Source organism: Rhinatrema bivittatum, chromosome 2 (genome assembly GCF_901001135.1).
Source record: "Rhinatrema bivittatum chromosome 2, aRhiBiv1.1, whole genome shotgun sequence".
NCBI classification, from domain to species: Eukaryota; Metazoa; Chordata; class Amphibia; order Gymnophiona; family Rhinatrematidae; genus Rhinatrema; species Rhinatrema bivittatum.
Genome location: NC_042616.1, coordinates 463,884,684 through 463,896,898, shown reverse-complemented (window position 1 = coordinate 463,896,898; position 12,215 = coordinate 463,884,684). Strand labels below are relative to the sequence as shown.

General features: G+C 47.5%; 1 protein-coding gene across 1 annotated transcript in view; it reads left to right on the top strand.

Moving 5' to 3' along the window:
* Positions 1 to 12,215, top strand: part of PIGN (phosphatidylinositol glycan anchor biosynthesis class N) — a 535,187-nt gene that overhangs the window by 409,220 nt on the left and 113,752 nt on the right.

Here is a 12,215-nt window from a genome sequence, read left to right as displayed (position 1 = left end):
TTCCCAATGACCAGTCGAGAGAGGATAGGTATTAACAGTCTGTAATTCTCGGCAGAGGAGACCCGTTCCACAATGGTGGTGTAGGGCCCAATGCAGATGAGCAGTGAGGAGCTGGGAATGGACAGACTGGGAGAAGTTGTACTCACTCTCTGTAGCTGATAGGTAGTGTTCCAGCAGGTTGAAGAATTGATAGCAGGCACCAGGATAGACACACAGTACCCATATTTAGGATAGGCACCTGTAAATAAGCAAAGGGCCCCCGAGGAGCAGGTACCCAGGTTAGTAGAACCCCGGAGGGTGAAGGTCGCTTCCAGCAGAGTAGAAGCAGCAGAGCAGCTTCAGACCGGAGCAAATCCAATCTGTTGCTAACTCGGCGAGAGTCAGCAAATGGGCAACCTTTTGTATACAGAAGCAGTGATGCAACTCGAGGGGAACGCCCCCGAGATTCGCGCCAACACTGCTACAAGACGTGAGGCATGCACGCGCACCCTAGTAGGCCTCAGGTCAACATGGCGGGACGCCACGCCAGAGCCACTCCAGGGAAGCCGGAGGGTGCGGCAAGGAGACGCTACGGATGCCATTCTCCCGAGGCTGTTCAGCTTGGAGAAGAGACGGCTGAGGGGGGATATGATAGAGGTCTTTAAGATCATGAGAGGTCTTGAATGAGTAGATGTGAATCGGTTATTTACACTTTCGAATAATAGGACTAGGGGGCATTCCATGAAGTTAGCAAGTAGCACATTTAAGACTAATCGGAGAAAATTCTTTTTCACTCAACGCACAATAAAGCTCTGGAATTTGTTGCCAGAGGATGTGGTTAGTGCAGTTAGTGTAGCTGGGTTCAAAAAAGGTTTGGATAAGTTCTTGGAGGAGAAGTCCATTAACGGCTATTAATCAAGTTTACTTACGGAATAGCCACTGCTATTAATTGCATCAGTAGGATGGGATCTTCTTTGTGTTTGGGTAATTGTCAGGTTCTTGTGGCCTGGTTTGGCCTCTGTTGGAAACAGGATGCTGGGCTTGATGGACCCTTGGTCTGACCCAGCATGGCAATTTCTTATGTTCTTATGAGGCATGTCAGGCGAAGCTGTCTGAGACCGGACGCAACAGATGGCTGAGGGGGGATATGATAGAGGTATTTAAAATCATGAGAGGTCTAGAACAGGTAAATGTGAATCAGTTATTTACTCTTTCTGATAATAGAAGGACTAGGGGCACTCCATGAAGTTAAAACTAATTGGAGAAAGTTCTTTTTCACTTAATGCACACATAAGCTCTGGAATTTGTTGCCAGAGGACGTGGTTAGTGCAGTTAGTGTAGCTGGGTTTAAAAAAGGTTTGGATATGTTCTTGGTGGAGAGGTCCATTACCTGCTATTAATCAAGTTGACTTAGAAAATAGCCACTGCTATTACTAGCATCAGTAGCATAGGATAGACTTAGTTTTTGGGTACTTGCCAGGTACTTATAGCCTGGATTGGCCACTGTTGGAAACAGGATGCTGGGCTTGATGGACCCTTGGTCTGACCCAGTATAGCATGTTCTTATGATCTTATGAGACTCTGAGGCCTGATAATAAGGAGTATTCCTGTACGTACCCGGATCAGTCCAGTGGGTTGAGCCTCCTTTCCAGCAGGTGGAGACAGACTAAAATTTGAAGGATGCCCTATATCAGGACAGAGCCTATCCTCTAACCCTTCAGTATTCGTCTGTCTCCAGCAGGTGTAGCATCTCCCCTTCGGTTCTCTGCTGTAGGCTAGTCAGCCTTTTTCTTCTGTCTTTTTGTAGGCTCAAGCAAGTATTTCTTCTGGTTCTCGCTTGTTTAAAAAAAAAAAAAAAGAAGGGATGTTTGCCTTTTTTAGTGATTTTTCCTTTTTCTGTGTGGGAGACGGCTCCGTCTCCCAGCTCTTGCCCGGGTCAGGGGGGCTTTGCCCCTTTTGCACTGCATAGCCTGAGTCCGTGGACGCTTCCAGGTGTGGGGACCGAGTCTCACGGGGTCTCGTTCCCCCCCATCTGGCTGCCGAGAGGGTTTTTGAACCTGCTGCTGCGCTCAGTAAAAAAAAAAAAAAAAATAGATTAAAAAGTTTTAAACTTTAAATAAGTTGCAGGTACTCACCTACCTCTAACTTATTTGCAGCAGTTGACCAGCATTTTTTCCTTTCTCTGGTCATAGCAGGCCTTGAACCGGCAGCCAGACAAGCAGGAGGCAACAGGTTTCCCTCCTGCTCTCTCCTGCTGTGCAGGCTGTCAATCAAAGCTTTTTTCTGCTTTTTTTTCTTCAGCCGCGGCTCGGCTATGTCCCGGCAGGCAGCCTGCCTTTCTTGTGGGCTGCCCTCCTCGCGTTTTTCGCGACAGGGTCTCTGCACTGCTTGCCTGCCGGGTGGGAAAGGTCCCTCCTTGGCAGGACAAGCAAATTTAGCCCGGGGCTCCACTTCTCCCGGCATGGCCAGGCCTTTCCCGGGTCGGCAAAGCCCGGGAATGGCGGCCATGTTGGATTTTTCATTGGGGCCGATTTCAGAGCTCCCTGGGGCTGGGGGGCCAGATTTTTTTGATTTAACCCCTGATTTGGCCCTCGCGGGTCCCCAGGAGGGGGGTCCTGACCCCTCCTTGCCCCCCCCCCCCCGTTAAATCCAGGGTCCCTTTTTCTGCGGATTTCGTCCTCCTCATGCATAAATCTTATTTAGCTAGCTTGCATGAGCAGGACAAAAGCCCCTCCTTGCCCCCCCCCTGCCAAAAATCCCTTGCTCAGCGCCATTGACCGCTGGACCAGCTGCGGAGCCCCAGGGGCCAGTTCGGGTGCGGGTGGTTCCGGGGGTGGTTCCGGGGGTGCCCCCCCCCGGTGTCTCCCGGGCCCTCGGACCCCGCCGCTTCCCCGGATTTGGCGGATCCCCCCCCCCCCATTAGAGGGGGATGACCCCAGAGCCCTCCATTTATTTCGTAAGGAGGAATTGGAGCCCCTTCTTCCCTTTGTTCTGCAGGAGCTGGGTCTGGAAAGTCCTTCCGTGGATAATCTCATGGCCTCGCTGCCCAAGGATATGAATCTGGTCCTGGGGGGGCTCCGGCCTCGGCCTTTCCCTTCCACCCCATGCTCAAGTTCCTAATCCTGCGGGAATGGGAGGCCCCTGAGGGTGAGCTCCGGGTGGGGCGTGCGATGGATAAGCTCTATCCCCTCCCGGAGGAAGGTTTGGAGCTGCTGCGATATCCCGCTGTGGATTCTTATGTCTCTGCGGTGGCCAAACACACCACGATTCCGGTGGAAAGTTCCACAGCTCTGAAGGATCCACAGGATCGTAAGTTAGAGGCTCACTTGAAGCGCATCTTCGACGTTTTGGCCCTCGGGGTCCGGGCGTCTTGCTGTAGCAGCCTCATGATGCGGGCAGGCCTTCAGTGGGTCCAACAGTTACTCTGCGCCCAGGATCTTCCGCCAGCAGAGGCAGAGCAGGCCGAACGTCTGGAGGCCCTAAGCGCCTACGTATCGGACGCCCTCTACGATCTGGTCCGTGTGCAGGCGAAAGCGATGGTTTCGGCGGTGGCTGCCCGGAGGCTCCTTTGGCTACGCCATTGGTCGGCTGATCAGTCGTCGAAGACTCGGCTGGGCATGCTGCCCTTCAAAGGTAAGATGCTCTTTGGAGAGGATCTCGAGAAGCTTATGGATTCCTTGGCTGATAACAAGGTCCATAAGCTTCCAGAGGACCGTCCTAAGTCTTCCCGGTCCTTCCCGCCCTCCCGTTCTCGTTTCAGGGGTCAGCGTCGCTTCGCTCCTCGGGGGCTGGGCGGTTCCGCGAGGGGTTCTTCTCGTGCTCAGTCCTGGTCGCAGCCCTTTTGTGGGAGGCGGCCCTTTCGTGAGGGCCAGCCCGCGCGTGCCACCACTAAACCTGCCACGCAATGAAGTTCAGCTGACTCATTCCTCGGTTCCTTACCTTGGCGGACGGCTCTCCCTGTTCTTCGAGGAATGGGTCAAAATCACATCGGATCAGTTGGTCCTCGACATTATCAAAGACGGGTACGCTTTCGAGATTGTCAGGGAACTGCCGGATCTCTTTCTTTTCTCGCCTTGCGGACGGGCCAAGAGGGACGCGGTGGTGCAGACTCTCTCCAAACTTCTGGATCTGGGGGCGGTGGTCCCAGTTCTGGAGAGGGAGATTGGCGCCGGCCAGTATTCTATTTACTTCACCGTGCCCAAAAAGGACGGGTCCTTCCGCCCAATCCTGGACCTCAAGAGGGTCAATCGGGCCCTCAAGATCCCCCACTTCTGCATGGAAACCCTGCGTGCGGTCATTGCGGCGGTCCATCCCGGAGAGTTCCTTGCTTCCCTCGATCTCGCAGAAGAGTACTGCCATATCCCCATCCATCGCGACTACCAGAAATATCTCCACTTCCACATCCTCAATCAGGACTTCCAGTTTCGAGCTCTCCCCTTCAGCCTTGCGACCGCTCCCCACACTTTCACGAAGGTCATGGTAGTGGTAGCGACAGCTCTGCGCCAGGAGGGGATTCTCGTCCACCCCTATCTGGACGATTGGCTCATCAGGGCCAAGTCGGCGACTTCCTGCCAACGGGCGGTGGATCGTGTCCTGGAGCTCCTTGCCTCCCTCGGGTGGATAGTGAACTTTTCCAAGAGCAAGCTTCAGCCCTCTCAGGAGTTGGAATTCCTGGGAGCCCACTTCGACACCCGAGTAGGCAAGGTTTTCTTACCATGGGCGCGTGCCCTCAAGCTGATCGATCAGGTCCGGAATCTGATTGCGCTACCTTCCCCGACAGCCTGGGATTATCTACAAGTCTCTTGGGATCCATGGCTTCCACCATCAACCTCGTCTCCTGGGCTTTTGCTCATATGCGTTCGTTGCAGAAAGCTTTGCTATCCCGTTGGCAGCCAGTGTCGGAGCAGTTTTGCATAGTCCTTCCGTTCTTGGACTCTACTGTCATCGAATTACAGTGGTGGCTGTCTCTTCCTCATCTTCTGCAAGGATGCCTCTTCAAGCTCCACAGTGGACGATAGTGACCACGGACGCCAGCCTGTTGGGCTGGGGTGCGGTCTGCCTTTCTCAATCCACCCAGGGAACCTGGTCGCAGACTCAGTCTCGCTGGCACATCAATCGACTGGAAACCTTGGCGGTACGCCTGGCTCTTCAGGAGTTCCTTCCCCTGATACGCGGCAAGGCTGTAAGAGTCCTGTCCAACAACTCCACCACAGTGGCCTACATCAATCGCCAAGGGGGCACTCGCAGTCCCATGGTAGCCTTAGAAGCCAGCCGTCTCCTCTCTTGGGCGGAGCGACACCTACAGTGCCTTGCGGCCTCTCACATCGCGGGCAAGGAAAATGTTCAAGCCGACTTCCTCAGCTGTCAGTCGCTCGATCCGGGAGAGTGGGAGCTCTCGGACGCGGCCATGGCTCTGATAGTGGAAAGGTGGGGGTCCACCTCACCTCGACCTCATGGCAACTCTGCGCAATGCCAAGGCCAATCGGTTCTTCAGCCGCTGGAGGGAGCATGGCGCAGAGGGTGTGGATGCTCTGGCTCTGCCTTGGCCAGCGGACGTCCTTCTGTACATGTTTCCCCTGTGGCCCCTGGTGGGGAAAGTTCTCAGGAGAATCGAACTCCACTGGGGACCGGTGATTCTCGTTGCTCCTGAGTGGCCGCGAAGACCGTGGTTCGCGGATCTCATCAATCTAGCGGTGGACGGGCCCCTGCGCCTCGGTCATCTTCCTCGTCTCCTCTGGCAGGGACCTGTATTTTTCGACCAGCCCGATCGCTTCTGTCTAGCGGCCTGGCTTTTGAACGGCGTCGTCTGAGGCGTAAGGGTTATAAGGAGGAGGTCATCTCCACCCTGCTGCGAGCCCGAAAGCAGTCTACTTCTCTGGCCTATCTGCGCATCTGGAAAGTTTTTGAGTCCGTGTGTGCGGAGTCGGGTGTTCCGGCACGCTCCGCCTCGATCCCTCTGGTTCTTTCCTTTCTTCAGAAGGGTCTTTCTAAGGGCCTCTCCTTCAGTTCTCTACGCGTTCAAGTCTCTGCGCTCGGCTCTCTCCTGGGTCGGGTGGACGGTCATTCCTTAGCTGCTCACCCGGACGTGATTCGTTTCCTGAGGGGTGTTAGACACCTTCGCCCCCCCTCTCGTGCCACGTGTCTGTCGTGGAGTCTCAACCTAGTCCTTCGTGCTCTCTGTGCGGCTCCCTTTGAGCCTCTTCGCCACGCTACGCTCAAGGATCTAACACTCAGAACTGTCTTTCTGGTCACTATCTCCTCCGCTTGCCGGATTTCCGAGCTCCAGGCGCTGTCCTGTCGGGAGTTCTTCTTGCGTTTTTCTGATTCCGGGGTCTCTCTCAGGACGGTCCCTTCCTTCTTGCCTAAGGTTGTCTCCGCCTTCCATGTCAACCAGTCGGTAGAACTACCTGCGTTCTCTCCGGAGGAGATTGCGGGTACGGCTGGTGGCGACCTTCGTCGGCTAGATGTCAAACGAGTCTTGCTTCGCTATCTCCAGGTCACCAATGACTTCTGCGTATCAGACCATCTCTTCGTCCTTTGGAGTGGTCCCAACTGGGGTAAACAGGCTTCTAAGACCACGATTGCGCGGTGGTTGAAAGAAGCCATTTCTTTGGTATATCTTTGTCAAGGTCGTCCGCTCCCTGAGGGTCTGAACGCCCATTCTCTACGTTCTCAGGCTACTTCGTGGGCGGAGAGTCAATCTGTCTCCCCTCAGGAGATTTGCAGGGCCACCACTTGGACGTCTCTGCACACTTTTGCTTGGCTCTACAGTCTGGATGTGCACGCTCCGGTTTTCGGTTCCTTTGGGCGGCAAGTGCTTCGAGCGGGACTGTCTCGGTCCCACCCAGTTTAGGGAAGCTTTGGTACATCCCACTGTCTGGACTGATCCGGGTACGTACAGGAAAGGAAAATTAGTTCTTACCTGTTAATTTTCGTTCCTGTAGTACCACGGATCAGTCCAGACGCCCTTCCCTGTCTGTCTTCTGTCCTCTCGAAGCTTGTTTTTTTGCAGGTTCGCAGATTTTCATATTTCACTTTGTGCAAGATTACTGAGCAATTACACCGGAAGCCTTGGTCGTTTTTTATACCAAGTTTATGCAAGAGCGTATAGGTATACCATGTTTCTACATTATTCTGTAGTTGCTCCTTTGAGCTTTATGGTTACTTGCTTGATCCTATTCTTGGGTTTGTTGTTTTCTGCTTTGACATACGTTATACTGAAGGGTTAGAGGATAGGCTCTGTCCTGATATAGGGCATCCTTCAAGTTTTAGTCTGTCTCCACCTGCTGGAAAGGAGGCTCAACCCACTGTCTGGACTGATCCGTGGTACTACAGGAACGAAAATTAACAGGTAAGAACTAATTTTCCTGTTTTAAGATCCTCTTACACGACTTTAATTTGAGAGAGATGAAATATTTTTTAGAGGGCATTATTTTTTAATGGGGATTTTGTAATTAACTGAGTATTTTGTCCATGAATTTCATGGCAAGGAAGTCCAATGCACTAAGCTGTATTGACATGCAAATGACACACATGTTAATGCAGATGGCAAAGTACATTTATTAAAGTGCCCATGTTAATTTGGATGGTAACACAAAAACTTAACTACATCTTCCAAAAGCGTAGTTAATGCTTCTGTGTTACATTTTGCATATTTTAATGCTTGCTATTTTTCACTTAAGTAATAAGTAATGAGTTGTTTAGCATGTTTTTGCATCTCATTACCTCATCAGCATAGATTTTGCGTTGTTATCGCAAGCTAATTTACGTTCATTAACACTTGTAACATTGTAACATAATAAATATCAGCAGATAAAAACCAAAATGGCCCATCCAGTCTGCCCAGTTGGAGATTTATCCTCTTTTGATAGATTGCATATAAAATTGCTACAGTTGGCCTAGTTTAGACTATTAGCCCCAAAGGAAGCTACTATCAGAGTCATTCTGCTTAAACAGGCAGCTTCCATGGTCATATTTTACTCTGTCTCATCAGAGATAACCTAGTCTAGCTAATAATGACATCCAGATAAGTAGGGCATTTCCACTACCATCCAAATTTATCTTTCCAAAGATCTTTGTTCTGCGTTTCTTGCAAGTGAAATTTCCATAAATATGTTGCATTAGACAAAAATTTATCACTTTCTAGTCGATTTCATCCTTTGCTATTTTATGGTGGCTTACCATGGTATAGAAATTGCCTGTTGTATTTCTAGACCTTACTCTGCAGTTTAATACAGTTTGGTACATTGTCTACTCAGAATTGTGAACATTAATTGTTTCTGAACCCAGCGGTTACTAAAAAGAAAGGTCTATATGAGAAGGTAAGTGGGACTTTAGGATTACTTCTGTGGTGCTCTCTCTGGACATAGTCTAGGAATGACAATTTTAGTTTCAGCTTATGCAGTCTAAAGCCCAGGGCAAAGACTTTTTGAATAAAGTATTTTGATAAACCGATACCATTAGGCAGCAAGATGGGAGGAAATACAGGTTATTTATAGCTTACTAACTAGAGAGGACAATTATTGTATTGTTTATGTATAATGTGTATATTCATGTAGTACAAGGATTTATTACTCAGGCTCCTACTGGAGCACTCAGAGCAAGGTACAGTAGTTTGCATCTGTAAAATAGAGTACATAGGATATAATGAATAACAGAATATGCAGTATGAATAGAAAAGAAGGGCATGATACATAATCTTAAACACATGGTCATGCGTACTTACACAAAATGTAGGCATGATATATGATCTGGAATATGAGGCCAAAGTATACATACAGAAACAGCATATCAAGTATACATATATACACACACAAAGACATTATACATAGCATAGCAGGATACCAATTCTGATGACAGTGGTGGGGCCTTGTGGTGTGGGTAGTAGCGTTTTAGTTAATGAAAGGTTCCCTTGGGGATGTCGCCAGCAGTGGAACAATAATATGCTGGTGGCCAGTCTGACCTCTGCTGAGAGAGCGTGCCAGAGCTTGTGGATAAACCAGAAGAAGGCTTTCTTAGAAGTTTGGGCTAGCTAGGATCTTTAGGAGCAGGGAGCTCTAGGAGTGCCTTTTTTTTTTTTTTTTGGATCTTGGGCTGCAGAAGGGTTTGTAGGGGGGATAGGCAATTCTTCAGATAGGTTGGGCATTGATCATTTTGTGATGTGAAAGCAATGCAGATGACTTTAAAATGGGCCCAGTGTAGCTTCAGGAGGATTGGGATAATGTGGTCTCTGTAGCTGTCAGATCATTTTGTATGGCCTTTTTTGTAGAAGATCCACTTAAAGCACATTGCAATAGTCTAGTCAGGATAAGATAAAGGCACTAGTCAGAGTGGCAGTCTTTTCTGTCTCCAAGTATGTTTTTATCTGCTTCTGTCACTGGAGGTGATTTGGACTTCAATGTGTAGTTTGGCGTCCAGGAAGATGCCCAAGCTGCAGACCTCCAGGTTTGTTTCTAAGGGGGTGACATTAAGAGTCAATTTTATGTTGCCAAGTAGAGAGGGGGTTAGGGGCGGTATTTAGGTTAGAACCTCAGTTTTGCTGGGGTTTAGCTGAAGTTTGTTGATGGAGGTCTATTTGCAGATTTCTGAGAGGTAGTTTATTTTTTTGCACAGTTATGTCTGTGTCCAATCCCAGTGACACAGGCAAAGTATTGAAATTCAGATTTTCTGATTATGTCAGTTAGGGTCCTGAAGTAGATGTTGAACAAGATCAGTGAGAGGCTTGATACCTTTATGATGCCCTCATTACGGGTTTGTCAGACAAGAAGTCTGGTTGGATAAGATTTTTGTGAATTCTGAATAGTTTAGTGGAATATACAATAGATATCCCCATGTCAACATAGCAATTTTCCAATTTGTGATTTTAAAAGTCATTATTACTATTTTGGCATTTATATAGTGCCTTAAATCAGGGTGTTTTACAATACTCATAAAACATTCTTTATATATCTATCTGTATGCATGCAGTGAGTCACTGAATGGTTCAGTTATGAATACAGATACACTACTGTGAACAGAGAACATTTTTTCTTTCTGTATTCGTTTCTGGCAGTGGGACTGCATGATAGACTTCAAGAAAGAAAATGAAAAAAAGCAATGATATTGTGATCCAATTATAATTGAATCATCTTAGGCAATTGGAGACAAGGAGGGCAATTATCAAAGGTTTTACGAGTCAAAATGGGCTGTTTGAAAATTGCCTGCCCTCAGTGTGTGTGGTGCACGGGTAACTTCTATGCACAGAGGAAAAAGGTAAATCTCTAGGATGGAGTCAGGGAGGGTTTAGCACTCACACACATGCACAATCACCTGTAGAAAAAGTGCCCACACAAATAGGTGCAAGTTTTGCCATTGAAAACTGATGTGAAGTCTGGGGATAAAACGTATCAGACTTTGCACTTCTGCGCACAGTTTTGAAAGCTGGCCTCAAAGGGACTTGCAAAAGTCCACACAAAGAATCCGGCAAAGAGAAGGAAGAGGTGTCACTATGTTATGAAAATCTCCCTATCACCAAATGGTCTTCCTTAGTAGCCCTGCCCCATTTGTCTGAAGGCACAAGATGTTTAAAGCTATTTTCAAGCTGTAATCTTACATGAGAAGGTAGCCAGCACTAACCTATGAGCTTTAAATACTGCCTGACCTGTTAATTCCTCCAACATCCACCTTACCTGGAGTTGTACAATGTTATACATTGCTGGCAGTGGCCATATTTTGCCACATATCTCAGATGCTGTCTGATTCCCTGAATGGTTTTATGTGATGGGAAAAATGTAAGCTTTAATTTATGCAACTCTGTGAAAGATAAGTTATTTCCTTATCAAAATTAGTACAATACCACCAAATTCATTTATGACTGCTTCAGAAATCTTACATTAGCCTGAGAAAGGGATCTAAATAACTTGCATACTGAAATGTTTGTTAACCTAATAAAAAAGTATCATCTAGTTAGCAATCAAACCACACTCCTTTTCTGTTTTATGTGGAGAGCACAACTTTCCATTTGCCACAAGTTATCCTCCTACATAAAATCTGTATATACCAAAAGCTCTAATAGTGCATAGCTCCCATGATCTACTTCCTTGACATCTATTTTTTTTATCTTCCAACAAAACAAAAATTGAAATGGGTTATTTCTTATTTATGCCTAAGACTGGATTTATGAGACCTTGCTTTTTTGTCAAAGTAGATAACTACTAAAAACATAAGATCATAAGAAATTGCCATTCTGATTCAGGCGGAGGGTCCATCAAGCCCAGCATTCTTTTTCTAACAGTGGCCCTTCCAGATTACAGTACCCGGCAAGTACCCAAACAATAAATAAATTCCATGTTACTAATACAAGTAATAACTGGTGACTATTCCCTAAGTCAGGTTGATTAATAACACTTTATGGATTTGTCCTCCAGGAACTTCTCCAAACCTTTTTTAAACCCACCTGTGCAAACTGCTTTAACCACATCCTCTGGCAATGAATTCTAGAGCTAAATTGTACATTGAATGAAAAAATAATTTTCTCTGATTTATTTTGAATGTGCTACTTGCTAACTTCATGGATTGTGTGCCCCCTTACTCCTTGTATAATTTACCCATTCGAGTCCTCTCATGATTTTATACAACTCTTATATCTCCACCTCAGCTGTCTCTTTTCTAAGCTGAACCAGCCCTAACCTCTATAGCCTTTCCCCTTACGGGAGCTTTTCCATTCCCTTTATCATTTTGGTCGCCCTTCTCTGTGCCTTTTCGGTGCAACCATATCTTTTTTCAGCTGCGGTGACCAGAATTGCACTCAGTACTCAAGGTGCGGTATCGCCGTGGAGCGATACAGAGGTATTATGACAATCTCCATTTATTCACGATTCCTTTCCTAATAATTCCTAACATTCTGTTTGCTTTTTTGACTACGACAACACACCAAGACAACGATTTCAATGTATTGTCCACTATGACGCCTAGATCTTTTTCCTGGGTGGTAATTCCTAATATGGAACCTAACATCTTATAACTACAGAGTGGGTTACTTTTCCCTATGTGTATCACCTTGCACTTGTCCACATTAAATTTCATCTGGCATTTGGATGCCCAGTCTTCCAGACTTGCAAGATCCTCATGCAAGTTATCACAATCCGCTTGTGATTTAACAACTTTGAATAATTTTGTGTCATCTTCAAATTTGATTACCCCACTCATTCCACTTTCCAGATCATTTATACATTTATTAAAAAGCACCGTTCCCAGAA